Genomic DNA, 19,500 nt, shown 5'->3' on the forward strand with positions numbered 1-19,500 from the left:
CACTGTTACTCCCTTGTAGAATGCAATTCACAGTCCCCTGATGAATTCAGGGATATTCAGCATGCTTTTGCTCATGGCGCGCTATGTTCAAAGGTAGAATTTCTACCCATAATATCATTAAGATGAACATGAGACACTTGTGGTACATTTCTAACACACTTTCTACTGCATGTCCTCTCGTTCACTGCTAGATGACTATGCTGCTATTAATTTACAACATGCTTCTTTATATTAATTTCCTTTGCCCCACAGTAGCCACAATGTCTGACGAAACTATGTGAAAAGTGGAATGTGCACTTTGGCTTACAGCTTTAGAAAGGCACAGTCTGCCATGAACTCTAAGGCACGATCAAGCAACTCACTTCATTGGAATTATGGAGTGGAAGCCGTTCATGACATTGAAGATCAGGAAGCCAAGAGTAAGCCAGGATGTGGGCAGGGATAACATAATCCTGAGAATATGCCCAGTGGCCTAATTTCTCCAGGTAACACACAGCCTACAGAAGTTCCCAGAAGATCACAAGGTGACACTAACACCTGGGGATTAAACCTTGGAAAATAAAGAAGCATAGAAACCAGAACAGATATCTAATTTCAAATCCTGCTGCCTTTTTAACCTTTCTCTGCCTCTCTCCCTATCTTTTGTGGACCTGCTTCTCTCTCTCCTTAAGTGCATGCTCCTCAGACATGTGGTTGCATACCTAGGTGTCCCTGTATCTGTTCTTGCTGGTAAACAGGAAGTAAGGGGGTGGGCATGTGAAATATGATGAACCAAAAGATTCATTCCTTTATTTTCTCTTAACTGCGGCAGCCTTCATAAAACCCGGCCCTATAGGTTATTGATTTTTCACAAAAAAGAAGAAAAAGGAGTGGGAGTGGAAAATTATGATGTTGTGTCCTAGATGAATTTTTCACAGGAAAAAAAGAACAAAACAACAACAACAACAACAACAATAACAACAATAACAATTCTCTGTCTTGGGCCGTTGGTCAGAAATGAGGTTTGGGGAATGGAATAGGAAAGGGAGAACTGTGTGTGTCCCCGGGGAGAGCACACATTGATCTCTGGAGTGATTGCCCTGACTGCCTCTGAAGCTGAGAATTAGATCCAATATGTTAGTGCTAACATTTAAGTCCTTTCAAATCCCCAGGGGCCAGCTGACTCTGCTTTCTCTTCCTCTCCTTCATTTATGTTTGGGGGGGAAAACTGACTTAACCCTTTACCTGCCAACATCTCGTTCTGTTATGTAGAAGCCAGAGCCTTGGGGAAATCTGTGGAGGATTTGATGAGCTATTTTCATGGTTATTTCCCAAACAAAGTCTCTTGAAGAATTTACTCTCCAGCTGAGAAAGTGTAATAGCTCCATTTTCCTCTTCTGGCCACCGTAGGTGATTAGCATCTGTCTCTGTGGCATGCCGGTGCCATGGCAAGTCACATACTTGATCCACTTTAAGAGGTCTGAAGACTCACCCCTTACTCCATGCCCCCTTCCTCTCTCCCTTCTCTTTCTCCTTCCTCCCCTTCTGTCTTTTCTCTCCTTCTTTCCCTCTCAAATACTGGCTTTACTTCTGGCACTCCTATGTATATAATAAAATCATACCTTATGAAATAATTGAAAAATAACTTTTGAAAACCTGACATGAGGGGTGTAAGTTCAGAAATACTTTCAGGGGTTCCAAAAATGGGCCCTTGAAGTCTGGTTTTCAAAAATGACAAAAGCAAATTTTAAATGCTTACTTTAACTAGTGGGCACGCACAGGAGAATCTCGTAAAGGAGGGAGAGGGAGGCACAGCAATTCCATGGAGCAAGCAGCTATGAATTAAACTTTTAACATTGGTCTGCAAAATTCCATGACTCGGACACCCCAAAAAAGCTCATAGAAGTCAAAAGGGAGGAAAGGGTAACTTTTAGATTTATAGTGGCCTGGAAAACGTTTCAAAAAGACATCTAGTGATCTCTCTATTGATTAGTGTCATGAGATCTGGGCTTAGGAAAGGGTTAGGAAAGAGATGCAAAGGAGCCCTGTAGAAAGAGTTCAGAAGTACTGGATGGAAAGCTGTAGGCTTAAAGAGAAGCATGCCTATAGGCTACTTTGATCCTCCTGAATGTAACCCATTGACTTAGAAGAAAATCCAGTGAGGAAGTTAGCTGAGCAGAGGGATGCTGCTAGATGAAGGGCTTTGTTTACAGCCACACAGAATATTGGAAAGTGGGGTAATACAGGCCCACAAGGCAAAAGAGAGAGGAAAAGTTCTCCGAGGGTGTTCAAAACAACAAGGTCATATACAGAACAGAGACTACCAAAATTTTCCCCTTTGTCTCTTGCACTGAATATACCAGAATATTTAAAGACGATAAATACATAGACATGAGAAACCTGTCGATGAAAAACATAAGCCATTTATGTTTGTGTCTACAAGTTGTTAAATACCAAAGAAAATAATTGTTCTTCATTATGATGGATAGGGTAGGAACTTAAGATTACAGGAAAAACAACATCAACACAAACAAAACAAACACAAAAACTGCATCCTAGGGCTCTTCCCGCTCTAGAATGGAAGGGAGAGTTAATAATTTAGTACAGATCTATTCTGTTACTATTAACTGAATATATGTCATGTGACAGCTGCTATTTAAATTGGGGATGCAGTTGTTCACTCTAGAGATATTTATTAGCTCTCATAAAACCTGTATTCTGAAAGAAGCTATATAGAAGTAAGCCAAACACAAACAAATATCCTGAAGTACTAATGGCATGGTTCCGAATTATAGCTGTATCACTTAATATTTGCTTTGTCGTTAACCTTAATGTGAGACTTGTTTTTCCTGCAAAATTCAGATTTGAATGATAACTTTGAAAGTTTGCGATAAGGCTAAGAGTTTGTTACATAAAAAAAAATCAGCAAAGGCAAAAACTCTTGTTCAAAGAGAGGGAAAGGAACTCAAATTATTCTTAAAGCAATAAATTGATGGTTGATACAAAGAACCATGCATGCATAGATCCACACTGTGTGTGTGTGTATGTATATATATGTATATGTAATATATATGTATATGTAGTGTACATGTATCTGTATATGTGTATATATGTGTGTATAAATTTATGTAGATAGATATACATGTGATCATACATACGCACTGCAACGACACACATATGTGAGTAAAGACACAGGTGAGTTTAGTGTTTACTATAAAACAAGACTCTGACACGCATGTTATCTTACTTTCACTAGACCCTCTTAGATAACATCCTTAGAAGAGAAGATGGCTAAAGCATTAGAGGCAGGCCAGCAATATGATGCTTAGAAATTACTGAAAGTAAAGAATGAATGACTGGTAGAGCCTTGACCATTGCCACATGAAGGTAATTATACATTTAATATGGATATGATGACTTCTTAGAGCTATGTAAAAAAAGAGTCTTCTAATATGTTTTGAGTGGAACATGGACACGAAGAGGTCCAGAAGTCTTTGGATGAAGCCAGTGTGTCTCCTCATTCCAAACCTGGTCATAATCATGCACTCACTCCAGTCAGATAGAATCTGAGCAAAGTATTGCTAGATAGGCTAAGTTGAAGCAGAAACTATATACTTCAGAGAAAATTCTTCCCACTAGTCATAAAACTTACCTCAAGCACTCAGTATGTAGTTACAAAATCTGATGGCTTACTTGTTCATTCCACTATGCTCACATGGAGATGCACAATCTTCCCAGCCTATGTAATTTTCCCTTGATATGTTCTGTTTGGTTGTCTATATGATAGACTTTCAATGACTTGGAAGCTCTTTTAAAGGTACCGTTTTTTATGTTTCCATTTCATTTTTTAACTTATGACCAAGTGAGAAACAATTGATGTTTTTTTCTTCCTAAAAATTCTGATGTCGAATACCCCATTTTTTTTTGAATTCTGCCAAAGAGACAAAACCCTTAAAAAGCCCTTTAGGAGGAATTTCCAGGATTATTGAAGATACATATTATTTGTAATTAGAAGAAAAATAAAATGATTATAAAAATGTTTCAGAAGTCCCATAAATCCTGTTATAATATAAACACAAATCAAGACTATATTCATTGTTATAATAAATAGGATGTATAATGAATATTAGGAGCTTTTTGAAATATTGAATATATTAAAAGCATAATATAGTCACTACTTTTAAACAGCTCACGACCAAATCATAAGCAGCATCATAAGTACCCCCTAATGGTTATAAAGGCAGCAGAATGGCACCATGGGACAGCAAAACAAGGAACATGATTACAGTCATTCCTCCTAGTGAAGTTCCTCTGATATATGTCATGCCATATTGTATGAGGAATAAAATTTTCTAGCTTCATTTCTGATAGTGAGGTAAAATACCCCATGCAAAAGCAATAAAAAGTAAAACAAAATAGTAACATACACTTAAGAAAAATGATATTATTCTGCTTTCAACTCTAAGCTATCTGCTAGTCAGAGCAGGGACTTTTAAGCAATGTCACATTCATAGTCAACCAGAGAAATGAATGGCTACAGGTTGACTGTGGTCAGCATCCTCAGTATCCATACTTCCATAACTCCCAAGACTCTTAGCTAGCAAATCATGCTATCCGTGGTCAGGTCTTTTCAATAAAATCAATCCTCCCATAAGCAGGCTCATAGGCTAACCATATCTAGACAATCCCTCATTAATACTTTTACCCCAGGTGATTCTGGATTTCTATTTTTCAAGATGACAATTAAAACTAATGTAAGTTCTTATTCTAGGAGTGAGTGGAGAATTCCACTCAACGTGTACTGAACTGAATCATATGATTTTTATGGATGAAGATCTGTTCATAAGAACAGTCACCCTCTTGCTTGTCATTACTTTGTAAAGGTGAGTTAGCCTAGTTTCTAGCATTCTTTTTCCTCTGAATGAAACTGTGTCGGATTGAGCATCATTTACTGTCTAGTAGTAATTCTGGTTTTTCTAACAACACCATTAAGTGTTTTCTTTTTCCCAATCTAGGATTTGCTATAAGATTCTTAACATCACCAATGTACCAGCTCCTGAGCCAATGCTTTTCCCTTATTTATAAGTCTCAATTTTTCATTAATTTTCAGGTTATAATATAATGAATAATCCATGTGGTTATCACCCAGTGATGCACATGAATGTAATTGGGAATAATAAGTGATGTGAATGTTAATGGAGGGGTGAATTCACCCTACTGAATTCTAGGCATCACATGGAATCCAATGGCTGCCTTACTTTAGCGCCCACAGGCACTCCCGATAGAGAGAGCCAAATTCAGAGGCATCGCTTCATTACAATTTTAGGAGGACTTTCAATGGATCCTAGCTTCCTTGGAGGAATTTTCTATAATTTATGAAGAATTACCTTAAAATTCTGTGGAAGAGAAATTTAGAAGCGAAAGTCCCAGCATGTGGCTAATAAATTACAGTTATAATTAAAAGAGAGGTTCCAATTCACAATAGCTTCTTCTCAGCTTTTAACTCTTAAAGTAGAACCATGCTTTCGTGAAGATGGCTTCCCATGAAGGTGGAGTCAATCTGACCAAAGTCCACCTCTCAAATCTTTTGTTTTGATTGTTTCATTTACTTCATATGGAAGCCCTGAGATCTGGTGCTCCTTTCTCTGATGTATGTAGCATGTTATTCCACCAGGCTTCAGTCCACAGACTGAGTACATGGAAGACTGGTGTATAAGTTAGCATGTTCAACTCCCCAGTATATCAATTGGAATTTGCTGAGAAAACGCTCAATATAAGGGGTTTACTGAGTTCAAAGAACAGCTTGTCCATTGAGTCTCAGGATGCCCACATTTGGGGAAATAATGATTTAAAAATTTTAAAGATGTTTTTTGTCTATATTTCAAGTAATTCAGAGTAGATCTGGCATTGCTTATTATAATTAGTATCTCCATGAACAAGGTGAGGAGAAAAAACTGACACAGAAAACAATTGACATATTGGTACCTGTTGGGTATCCCACATTAGTTCAGAAGGAGATAAAATAATTTTCTGGAACAAGATGAATAGGAAAGTTCGAGGGTAAAATTTAAACCACATAAGAAAACTCTGGGGTTGGCTAAAGTTTTGGACTGTGAGCCAAAGAGGACAGGGTAAGATATTGGAAGTGATCTCACGTGGCAACAATATACATTATTAAGTGAGGGTTTTTTTTAGAGCATTTAACAGAGATCCATCCTTTAGTCTTAATAACTGTAATATAACACTTCCACTATCACAGTTGCTAATAATAATTAATATTGTTACAGTAGTAATCATTTTTATAGGAAGAAAAGATAGCAAATGAAACAACAGCCTCTACACTTTTGCAATGGGTAGATGTGAGACAAAAATGCTTCCTCTGGACTACAGGCAGCAGAGACAAGTCGACCAAGTGACTAAACAAGTCAAATTAACAAGTCAGATGAAGCAGCTTGTGACCTTTTCTGTCCACCACAGCATTTACTGTTAGCCTTGGGTTATGCTTCTCCATATGTGACAGAGCAAACACTGAGTTTAACTTGAGGCTTGTTAGAGATTCCGAAGTGAGTCCTTTCCTCTAGATACTCTAAACCAGAATGTATATGTTAATAATTTGTCTAAGAGATGCTGTGTTTCTGTATAGGATAGAATTTAAGAGAGGCAGTTTTTCTAACCTGTCTAGCTCCAAAATAATATAGTTGGAGACCTACTGATTCATGCGACCAGTTACAAGCACAATGACTGAGCAGACATGTCTAATCCTCTATGGTCCCTAGTTAATTCCCAGCCATACACTTGAGTTAGTTGCAGTCAATCTCTCTTTGACTTCCTTTGCCGTAGCTGTCTGTCCCCAAGGAGAACTCCCTTGGCAACTCCTCTTCATGCCCATCATCTTGGCGACGTGTCTCTGTCTTCTTCCACCTCATAGCCCTTCTTCTCCTGTACCCTCGCCTGCCTCCTGGTGAACTCCTCCCTCTATCGACCCCCTGAGATACCTGGCTGGGATCAGTAGTCCAGGTGTTCTATCTCCTCTGTCCAGTCATTGGCTGTATAACCTTTTTATTAACCAATCAGAGATAACTCCCGAGCATTCTTTCCATCATATTGACACACACAGAAGATTCTTCACTATTTATGACAATGCCCATGTCTGGATTGCAACTAGATCTCAAGTCACAGAAATCAGCGTCTGAATACACAGTACATGAAACCCTCCTGCAATATCTCTGGTTAACAAAGATGATTTTTTAATGTCAGATATAACCTGCAGGGAGTGTATTTCTCTTTGTGTGGGGTTTATTGGTGTCATTCGTGAGGCACTAAGTAGTGTCCTCACCCTTAACATTGTCAAACCTGCTTCACAATACATGCTTTTCCTCTCCCTTTTCTTTCTTAGTAAAAGTATTTAAAAGATAAATTGCAACTTCTTCCCAGAGCCTTTCAAAAAACAAATTACTTAAATGTATTGATTTATATATTCTGCCTTTTAAAAAGTCATGTGTAATAATATACCTAAAAATTAGTTATTCAGTTATAGTTTTATCTCCTCGGGACTTTTTGAAAATTTATCTCAATTTGAAACTTGAAATTATTAATTTGCAATTTGTTGTAAAATTTTATTAAATTTCATTAAATCTTATCAAATTATAAAATTCAAATGTTATTAAGTCTTTACTTTAAAAAGCCTTTAGACACATAACAGCATTTTTCATATGTCTCATTTTTGCATTGTGAACATACTACCTATATATATTTTAGTGCTAAAAAATATCCACACTTATTTTGCTTCCTTTTGTTTCCATGCAAAATCAAGACCCTTCTTCCAGGAAAGGGGTAAACAAGAACCAAACACCAAACAAACAAAATACAAATCATTATATAATCTCAGAAGCAAGCTTCAATGACATTCCATCGTTGACATCCAAATGATGTCTTTGATTTGATACGAACAAATAATGAAATTTTTGTCTCAAAACATAAAGGTTAAGTAACAAGCCTCAGAGTTCCCCCAGCTCAGACTGAGGATCAACTATCAGTCTTCAAGGAGTAAAGGTAATTCTTAAAAACCCTCAGGAGTTCTTTTCTCTGTCGTTGAGTCAATTAGGCATTTTTGTGAAGGTTGGCACTAGTGATGTTTTCTATAACAGATTGAGAAAGGCTATGAGCTGCTTTTCACTGACATTATCTGAATTTTGAAGCCATTTCATAGCAATCAGCCTTTAAAAGGGTTTTGAGATATTGATGGTTTCTAACTGCTGAGTGATTCAAAATAAGAAGGAGGGGAGGGAGAGGAGAGCGAGAGGAACATGGAGGGGGGAGTAAAAGTAAAAGAAAAAAGCAGACAGATAAACAGTCAGATACACAGACAAGACAAAAGGGAGGAAAGAAGGAATGAAAGAAGGAAGAGAGGAAAGGAAAGGAAGGAGGGAAGGGAGGAAAGGAGGGATAGTGGGAGGGAAGGAGAAAGAGAGGGAGGAAGGAATAGTGGGAGGGAGGGAGGGAGGGTGGAAGGGAAGGAGGGAGGATGGTCAGCTGTTAGATGTCCTCTGTAGAAGTTTGTCCTCAATATTTGAAATTTTGTAAAATTTATCAAGCCACCACCTATCATAAGGAAACGTTGCTTGTCGAAAAGATCACAATTCTGTTTTCTAATCAGTTTCCTTTACCTCTCCCTGACAGCTATGTCAGTTACAGTGATTTTCTAGTTCCATTTGGAAATGTTTACTTGTTTGTAAGGTCAGAAACATGCCACACATAAGTCAGTGCATCATCAAGAAATTGCCTGGTTCAAATGCCTTAAAAGATGGATTTACTGTCTCTGTCCATATCCTCAAATATGAGATAAAATGAAATTTATTCAAGCATTTCATGAAAAGAGCCCCCATAAATCATAGGAGTTCTATATAGTAGTAAAATTCACATCCTACATTAATTTTTTAAAGGGTGACAACTTTAGGTCTAGGCTCAGGGACTTAAGAGTTTGCAAGGCACTAAACTGAATTTAATATGTTTGACAATAGAAAACAAAGACAATTTTGGTTTCTCTAAACTCCCATTGTCCCCGTTTCACATTCAAATTACCATTTCTTGTTTGTTTTCTTTCTTGTTTTGTTTTGTGAAAATACAGAGTCACCTGGAGTATCTTAGTCTAATTTAGAAGAATTCACTTTGTTGAAAGAAATATTATATTACTTGGTATATGGCCAGCTGCAGCTGGGGGCAAGAAAATGGCCTCGTTCTGACTCAGCGATAACCTGGATAAAGTTCAGTTTAGCAATTACAAACTGTTTTGTCCCAACTACCTGCCTCCTCTTGAATTTTTAGATTTCTAAATTTGCCCCATGCTTTAAATGAAAGATAGATTTCTGCTGTTTTGCTCAGTATGTCTACTTCATATTTTAACAATCTAAAGTTGACTATGAAACCAGAAGAAATAAATTCCAGAATATTTGCATATATGTAGAATTGGAAAATAAAGAGGCATAATAAAAACAGTTGCGTAAAGGACCAGAAGAAGCACAAAGGTCTTATCTAGTCTTTACTCTCTGGAGAAACCAAAAAAGGTAAGAGGAGGGCTGTACAGAAAAAACAATGCTTCATATGGCAGTCAGTTTGATTAGTTATCAGCAGAAAATAGCTTCTGCAGTAGCCACTACTGCTATGTACTCAGAATCATGGAGTTCTGGCAAATAAAACCTTTCTTGATGTAAATTACTAGAATTAACAAGTTTAACACAAGTTGATACCTGAGTAGCTGACTCTACTCTGTGTGTCACATTATCCTACACTATACCATTTAGTAGCATCCTCCCTAAGATAGTTTTACCATTGATTCCATTTTCTTTTTTTTCTTCTTTCTTCATTTTACATTTTTATTGGATTTTTTAATTTACATTTTAAATGTTATCCCCTTTCCCAGTTTCCCCTCCAGAAACCTGCTATCCCCTTCCCCTTCCCCCTGCTTCTGTGAGGGCGTTCTCTCACCCACCCATCCACTCCCTCCTGCCTCCCTGCCCTGACATTCCCCTACATAGAGTCATTAAGCCTTGACAGGACTGTGGGCCTTTCCTCTCACTGATGCCTGACCAGGCCATCCTCTGCCACATATGCGGCTAGAGCCATAGGTCCCTCCCTGGGATGGTGGTTTAGTCCCTGAGAGCTCTGGGGGATCTGGATGGTTGGTATTATTGTTCTTCATATGGGGGGCAAACATCTTCAGCTCCTTTCTCTAACTTCTACATTGGGGACCCCGTTCTCAGTTCAATGGTTGACTGTAAGCATCTGCCCCTGCATTTGTCAGGCTCAGGCAGAGCCTCTCAGGAGGGAAAGCAGAACACAGACTGAAAGACATACTTGTGGAGTTAACAGTTGGCTCTAGATACTCTTGCCTTCATAACCTTTAATCCCTCAGTAACATCCTTATGTGGATATTCAGATTCAAATCAAAAGCAAACATATGCATAAGAGAAACCTGTTATTCTAGTTAATATTTCTTAAGCATCTGCACATTTACTCTAAAATGCTTGTTATCTTCCAGATTTCTTCAGGAAATTTAAAGCATTGTTTACAACCCAAGTAAGTGGGCAGTCTCTCCTGCCATAATCATCTTATCAGAGACATGGGTAGGAGTTACTTCAGTGTCTACAATTTAAATGTCTGTTCCTGTAATTCCTACTGCAGACATGGTACTGTTTGTCTTACATACAGTATTTTATGATGACTGACAGTCATAATGCCCTCTCATTGATCCCCACCTCCAATAGTGTTGGAGATAAACTAATATTTTTTTGGTCCTTCAACAATATTTCCCTCCAAAATAAACATTACCAATGTCACACATATGTGTATTTTAAGCCAGGCCACCTTCCAATGTGTCTTCCAAGCCTATTACTAATGTATATAGCCTTTTGGATTGGGAAAATATTGCAAGGATTCATGATTTGCCAACTCAAATAGTATGTAAACACAAAGAGTGTTTTATTCTGCAGAAGTCCGGCATGCTGGGGACTCTGACTACCAACATAGACACCCAAGTCAGCTTGGGGGCCTGATTCTAAGCACATTAGGGAATTCCAAGGTCGATGACCTCTATGTTAATCTGGTGTGTCCATCTCTACAGACATTCAAGGTGTGGGGGCTGGAAACTTGCTAGGGAAGTCTGGAAAATGTTACTGAGGGAGTAGCTGAGGAAGTCTGCAAACTGCTGCTGACCCATTGTCCTTGGTTCAGGCCAGGTGGCTGGGACATTCCATTACCTTGGCATGAAGGCAGAAGTCTAGGATTTTTCTATTAGTAATTGACTTACCTAGGCTTGTGGGGACTTTCAGGCCTAGTCTCTAGCAAATCTGAAGTCTGTTATGGAATCAGCCTAGCTTTTTCAGTAGTAAAGGGAGAATGAAAACGTTCTTTGTACCTAGTTACTAAGCGGCTGGTCAGTATTTCAAAGTAGCAATTGTCAAAACGAAAATACTGTTATTCTGTACTATTTACAGACTAGTTTAGGCCCGGTGGGTGTCAGCTTGTGCTCTGTATCACTGGTTATCCAAATAATGCTGTAGTACTCCTCGACAAATTGAAAATTAGATGGTCTGGTAGTAATCTGGGGGAATGGTTCTGTTTATACAAAGGAAATTTTACCTCCCTCCCTATGGGTATACATATTTCATTAAAGGATCATGTCTTCTGTCAAATTGAGATAATCCAGAAAAAAAATATGTATTAGTAAAACAAATAGGAAGAAGCCTCTTTGTTTGTTTAGTCATAAACATACACAACAAGGAGACTTCAGTAATAAAATTTTCCTGGAGGGCACATTTGGTTGGTTTATTTCTTTATCCCAAAGCACAGAAACTCGCCTTGGTGAGGGACAGCTTTCTGTGCTTTCTGTTTTCGGAGAGTTTTCCTACCAAAACTATTTTCCACATTATAAACCTTCATTGCCCTGATATGTTTCTTACCCCACCCCCACCCTCTAGGGAATGTCATCCCAAACTTGTTTATTGACCTCAAGAGTCTTGAATGGTCTCCAATACAATGCTTCCTTTTGTCCTTAGGAGGAATAAGGGACCTGGAGGCAGCAAAGCTGGGCCTAGGCATTAAGTCTGTTTACTAAAGGCGGCCATTACTCTGTAATTCTCTCTGCTAATTTCTATGGTCACAAAGCTGGTTGGCCCCCTGATGCTAATGAGCTTAGAGCATTTCTCTTGTTTCTGGTCCAAAGCAGGGATTTTTCTTCTTTTTCCTTCCCTGTCACCTTCAGGTAAGCTAATCAGCTCTGAGCAGCCATTGCTTTTGGGGACTGTTTCCAGCTTTCTGTCTCCAGCACGTCCATCTCTAAGCGAGTCACCTCTCCTTTAACCACCACTTATTTCTGCCTCCCGTTTCCTTTGTATTTGGTGTCCCTCCAGCATGGATGCCCGATAGCTTTCCTTGTGGAAACTGCTCCATGGTGATTTCTTTTTGTTTTCTGAACATGACTATTTTATTGCACTTTGATTAATTGGCCATGGACTGCATGAGAAGCCCAAGTACTGGCTAGCAACAGTAGATTGTGGATGGCTGCTCTTCCTGGGGAAGGTGATGCATGCCCGTTAGTCAAAACAAAGTATCTGTAAGAGGACGGAGATGTGGAGAAGATCACTTAGCAACCTGATCTGAGCTAAGAGGGGAGTTCCCACCCACTAGGTTTATGATAAATTATTACAACATATTAAAACTTCTCTTCCTTCCTTCCTCCCTTCTTTCCTTCCTTTGGCTCTACATTATGCCATATCCCAGTTTTAAATATTGTTACATGGAAACCTTGGAAATGAAATTTCACGTGTTACCATACTTGGTCAGTAGATATTTTGATTGATAGAAATGTTGGAATACTTTATTCATTGTCTGCCCTTCATTAAGAGGTGTGGATAGTGCATCCCTGAAACTAATATTTCTATTATTATAGTGGTATATGCTATAGGGTCTATATAAATTAAGGATTTTTAAATTAATTTTATTAATGTTATGTATATGCCTCTGCGTAAATTTATGTGCACTGTGTATGTATGGGTACCTACATGGGCCAAGAAGAGAGTGTTAGATGCCCTGGAACTAGAGTTATAGGCAGACCCAGGTTGACCTCTCAACAGTTAAGTAAGTGTTCTTAACTACTAAGATATCTATTAGTTCCTATTAGTTTCTTCATTACGTCTTAGACAGCCCTTATGTATTCGTAAATGTCATTGTGTTCTAGTGTATTATTTTAATAACAATAAATATTGCTGTGACTTGTTAAGGTTATTAAAGGCAGTGTCTTAATACAGAAGACAGTCATAAACTCACTTGACATGATAAGGTCATAATTTCAGAAGACACTTCTTTCATAAAACAAATGTTATTTTTAAAATTCACTTTAATCCTAGTAAAACTCAGGCGTGGTCTGACTTATTATTCAGAATCACAAAAGGGAATAACCAGGCTATCAAGACCTGCCAATTTATGATGGCATATGCTCTTGGAATTATAGTCTAAACATGTTTTTTATTGGACAAGATATATTTTGTTTTCTTCTGAAATACCCTCCTGTCACATAGAACCAGGTCTTCATGCATCGGATGCTCATGGTACAGAAGCATAGATTTCTAGTTCTTATTTTAAAGTATTGTCAGAGAAAAAGAAAAATGCACGCAAACCAAGCTAGACTTTAAAACACGCTTAGTCTCAATTTTGTCAGTTTAACATAGATTTTCTTTTTTCAATTAATTGTGGAAAATGGCCATTTATTTCTTTGCTATTTCAAAAAAGACCTAGGGGTCCCTTAGGAAATCCATTCTCACCAAACAAAAGCAGCCCGGTGTAACAATCCAGGAATAGACAGCACATATAACAAAGAGAGGTAAAGGCAAACACATTTCTTTGATTTCCCCACAGACACTTCTGGTCATGATATTTAAAAGGAGCAACCCAATGAAAAATGATTTTCTTGCAAAACTCAAATATCTAATACTAACATTTACCCGGACCCCGGGTTCACCTTTCAGGCTGTAACTGAGTGTATGAACTTGGAAGCTTCCAAACAAGTCCAAGGTGACACGTGTCTCTGTATGTTCCTTCTCTGGCCATCCCTGTAGGCAGTCCATCTGCTAGAGATGTTTTGCTGCAGGGAACCTCAAATGCCAGTGAAAACAAAACATAATCATCTATACCATAAAGCTAATATATTGACTAGAGTAGAAACTGATCTTTAGCTTAAATAAACAACTGCCGATTTTCCTATTGCCTGGACGTAATAAACGCTCATTTAAATGTACTTCTGTGATGGATCCCTGCTGGCCTTGCTGACTGTTCATGTCACAGAAATACTGTTAAGCACTCCCTGCATGTTAGTGCTACTGACAACTTTCAAATTCTTCGGCGTCTACTGCAAATTATGAAACCAAATATTTTGAAACACTATGAACGTGAATAAATTGTTATAGGCCTTAAGCATTTGGGGAGTCAGGAGGATAGAGGAACTACAGTATCAATCAGGATTAATTTTCTAATCACTTCCAAGGAGCGAACTTGCTCACTTTAGTCTTGAAATTTGTATATACACAGTAAGAAAAGAGATGCTCAGAAAGTGCAAGACATCATAAGGAAAGGAAAAAAACCCACAAATTCTTCAGAGTATCCCACATTTTATTTAGCAGCCAAGAGGAAGTTTGGTGGTGCTATAAACATTCCCAACTGGTGATTACTTAGACAAGTTGCTAATTATATACAGGGCCAGCCACACAACATCATGTAAACTGTTCTGAGCTGCCCTGAAGATGTCTTAGCTGAGCAAATGTTTTCAATGAGGGGGAATAAATAATCAAGTTGATTTGCTTAGGGAGCAACCAACCCCTTATTGTCTCTGTGGGGAACCCATTGGTTGGCAGAATCTGATTCAAGACATCCCCAAATCCAGAGCTTGGTAAGGATGTTTACCCAACTGGGGAAAAGTTAGGAAGATAAAAAGAGGACCAACAAGAGGGAAAAACGTGCTCTGTCCAAGGTATAAAGGATGAGGCAGAAGAGAGGAGTGGATTAACAGCTCCTACATTTAATTTCAGATACTAGCAGAGTTAAAAAAAAAAAAGTACACCATAGAAAGGCAATTGGGGTCAGATGTAACAGAGCTATAGTGGCTGTTCTTTATGATTTTACGGTCTTTCCTAATCAGAGAAAGACATGAAAAGAGCCGTGCTTTAAGCAGACTGATCTTGCTGATGGTGAAGAATTCAAGCAGTGTTTAGTTAGAAAGCTAATGTCAGGTGAGAAAAAGAGAGGATCGCAAGAGAAAGGGATGGTTCCTTAGCAGTGAAACTCATAGTTCCATAGACCTCCTGCAAGGTTTTAGGTTCATTTATTTAGTGGGTAACTGAATCCATCTCTTCTTGTGTGTGTGTGTGTGTGTGTGTGTGTGTGTGTGTGTGTGTGTGTGTATGTGTGTATGAATATATAGATATACTCCTATACCCATGAAGACGCTTAGAACACTCAGATTGTGTTTTGCTGCTTCTGTACAGATGTGAACCATGCATTGACTATATTTCCCAATCAGAAGCACTCATGGTTCTGTGGAGGTTATGATTTGCTGCCTCGGTTTGTAGGTTTGTAAAATGCTTGAACACTCTTGATCCAGACTCACAAGTGACTAAACTGCCTTTCTACAAAAGCTTTCATCCTGCTTGTTTCAAGTGTAGAATCAATCAGTGATGTAATGCTAATCCTAGAGCTCTAAAGACAAAGGTTTATTGTTCAAATACTTTACTTTCTTCATAAAAGTATTATTTTTCATAATTTCCTAAATTTTCCTCATTTGGCTCTTATAGATGCCTGTACCTAATGTACTTTTTCTGCTTTCTCACTTCTCTATTTCCAGGGTATCTAGACTTCACATTCCTACAATATTACAGTTTGTATCTGACCCTAATGCTTACCATTATTTTCTTATTGATATACTGCTGTCATCTACACAGACAAGGTAATCGTGAAATTTTCTATGTGTAATACAGTCAATTATTTGTTTTAGAATATTGATCTCATAGAAATAAAATGCAGGACACAAATGGGAATCACTCACATATTCTTAAACTTCCTATGATGGTCTAATAGTAACAGAGACATAAAAAAATGTTAGAGTGTCTGTGAGATGACTCAACAGTTCAAAGTAGTTATTTCAAACGCCAGAAGATCTCTGTTCAATCTCTAGAACTCAGGAAAAAGAAGGGTACTGACTCCACATAGTTTTCTTCTGAACTCCACATTTGCCATCATGATATGCAGATACTGCCCTCTTTATAACATAAGCATGTAATAGTAATAAATTAGAGTAATTTAAAATAATATATTTATTCCTAGACAATAGTATACAATGTATTTTGATCATATCTACTGTGCTTCCACTTCTGCTTCCCTACTCACCCAGTTTCCAGTTCTCTCTTTCTCTTTATTTAAGCCCATTTAGTCCAGACTGTATAGGGGGCTTACCCTAGAGTATGCGCAATATAACAGAACATGCATCATTAAAGTAGATTAATTAAACATTGGGAGACACGTTTAAACGAATTGTAAAAATTTATTTTAAAAAATATTTTATTTCGCCTAATATATTCAAAATATTTCTTTAATCATATTCTTGCATTACTACAGACACATTTTCATACTTTTCACTTTGTCTTTGTGATTCAATAAATGCTCAAAACTAATAGCACACCTCCGTTTAGAGTAGCCCAATAGTAAGGGGTGTGTGGCTGCCGTATGAGCTAGCATAGCCCTAGACGTTTCCTGCAGAAGTGTACATTTGGCATTGGAGAGATGCTACAGTGATTAAGAGTACTTACTGCTCTGCCTGAAATGGACCGAAATTTGGTTTCTAGCATGTAACTACCCTTATCTCCAGGATAACTAACTCCCTCTTTTGGCCTCTTCATATACCTAGACTTATATATACATATCTACACACACACACACACACACACAGAGAGAGAGAGAGAGAGAGAGAGAGAGAGAGAGAGAGAGAGAGAGAGAGAGAGATACATACACGCTGCAATTTTAGAAAAAAATTAAATGCATAGTTTTAATACCTTAGATTATTTGCAGTTGATATTCACATCCTTTTTAAGTCTATCAACATAATCTGCAGTTTCTAGTTTAACAATTCTTTCAATACTATCCAAATATTGATATGAAGCTAAATGTAAATTAAAATCTGTTAAATAAAAGAGAGACCTCATTGCCAATATCCAGAGCCAGTCAAAAGTTATATAAAAAAATAAGAAAATAAATGTGCTCATTTGAATTATTACATTATTTTAAAACTGACAAAAATAGATCCAGAATCATTTAAAACAGCTTAATCGAAACACATTTTTCTAACATGGTCAGTTAGCTACCCATGACCATAATCAAAGAGAGAAAGATGGAGGGAGAAGCAAGGGGACGGTAAGAGGGAGGAAAGGTTGGAGGAAGAAGGGAAGGAGAGAGAGAGAATGAATCAAAACAGGGTCTATATAGTCAGAAAATCACTGCACTGCTGGTATAGCCAATCTGGATAATTCCAGCCACCAGCTCCAAACAAATACTGGTCCTCCTTTCCCTGAAGTTCGCTGAAGTCTGTAATTCCCTCACTAGCAAGCATCACTGCTGAGGGAGATGGATTCCAGCTTCCCCTATCTGGGTCTGTTCCGCTCTGCAGGGGCGAACTGCCAATTCTCTCATACCAGCTTCCGCTTGAATTTTCAGCTGTAATTGTTCACATTCTCGCAGTTCTTATGCTACGGCGGCAACAACACCAACAAACAGAAGCATTTGCAGTTTCTTTCCATCTACTGGGAAGCCACCTTCCTAATCAATTCTCCTCAGCAAATGCTCTAGGACAGTGGAAAATTCCTTGGGCGAGAGATAATACCACCCAAGGGAAAATGCATTTATAATTGATGTGGTAAAAAGCTGTCAGACAGACATGGGTTTTCTCAACCATTTTTGTAAACACCGTTAGCAGCCCTGCCTACAACAGCAAAAGCCTACAATCTCTCTAGCTTTAGGTAAGAGGGGAAAAGAGCTATGCAGCATGAAAAAGCCCGCGTTGCCGATCTCCTAGTTATGTCTGTTGGAGTTTCCTAAAACTGAGTGCTGCTAGGACTTCTTGGCTTCTGCAAATATAACCATAATTTGTGTGAAAGTTAGTTTGAATAACGTGCTTGATTTATAGCAGTGCATTTTGCCAAGTGTGGGAAAAGGTAGGGAAGTGAAGAACATGAACGGACCTTCATCAAACACTGAGGCTTTTCTTCTTAAGTAGTCTTGGATGCCATCAGAACAAGAAGATACTTCAGAGATGTAGGGGTTACTTAAAGCCTGGTAGACCCTGCACCTGACAGTGTTTGGTAGAGATTCTAGCTGATCTTAGCGAGATGCCAACTGTAGGTTATGGATTAGACTTCATTCTTCTCTTACCTGTGATTTCTCTAAGGGAAAGTACACAAAGGAAACTATGTTTATTTTCTCATATTTGTATAAGCTCAAAAAATGTCATCACAACGACATGTTAACAAAAATGAAGAAAAAAAGTGTAGGTACAGTTCAACACGTTTTTATCTTTTCTAAGGGACTGGAATTTAAATTTGCCAGGTCCCAATCCCCCAAGATGCCAGTCTAGACTCAGCTCAGGTTACACTGTGACCAAGAAATGCTTGGTATTCCTAAGAAACCTCGTAAAGGAGATTTCTGTACGACAGAAAAAGCATTACTTATCTGTTTTAACACCCCCCTCCCCAAACTCCAGAAAGGGCATCCAGTTTTCTCTTAACTCAAACAAGCTTCCAACAATTCAGAGTCCCTGCGTAGTTCCCAGGTTGTTCCAGCCAACCTGCCTTCCTCCTGCTGCTACGTAACCCCTTTTAGCTGGCAGAACTCTCCCACCATTTTTGTTTCTGTCATCTCTCATAGATCAGTGGTTGCCAGTCTGTTCCTCTCATTCCTTTTCTCTCTGTGTCTGTGAGAGGCAGACCTGGCAGACTCCCCTAGATGTTCATGGCTATTCTCTCTCATATCCACAACAAAGTGTTCTTTCCTCCATGGAATATCCATCTTGGTAGTTTCTTTACTGTGGCCGCCCTTACAAAATTCTTCTTTAATCAACATCTGTGAATATAATATGGCTGACAGGCACACATATAACATACGCTGCAAATGTAACTTGAGTTAACTACTTTAGATTTTAGTCTTAAGAAAATAAGCATCATTATATGATCTTCCTTTCCTCACCTGACAGATGGAGCTCCAGTCACCTACCTTCAGGCATGGTACACACTTTTAATCCCAGCACTCAAGAGGCAGCGGCTAATGGGATCTCTGTGAATTTGATGCCAGCATTGTCTATTCAGTGAGTTCCAGGAAAGCCAGAGCTATGTAATGAGATCTTCTCTTGAACACACACACACGCACGCACACACGCATACACACACACACACACACACACACACACACACACACACACACGCACGCATGCAC

This window comes from Rattus norvegicus, chromosome 6, assembly GCF_036323735.1.
Source record: "Rattus norvegicus strain BN/NHsdMcwi chromosome 6, GRCr8, whole genome shotgun sequence".
Classification (NCBI taxonomy): Eukaryota; Metazoa; Chordata; class Mammalia; order Rodentia; family Muridae; genus Rattus; species Rattus norvegicus.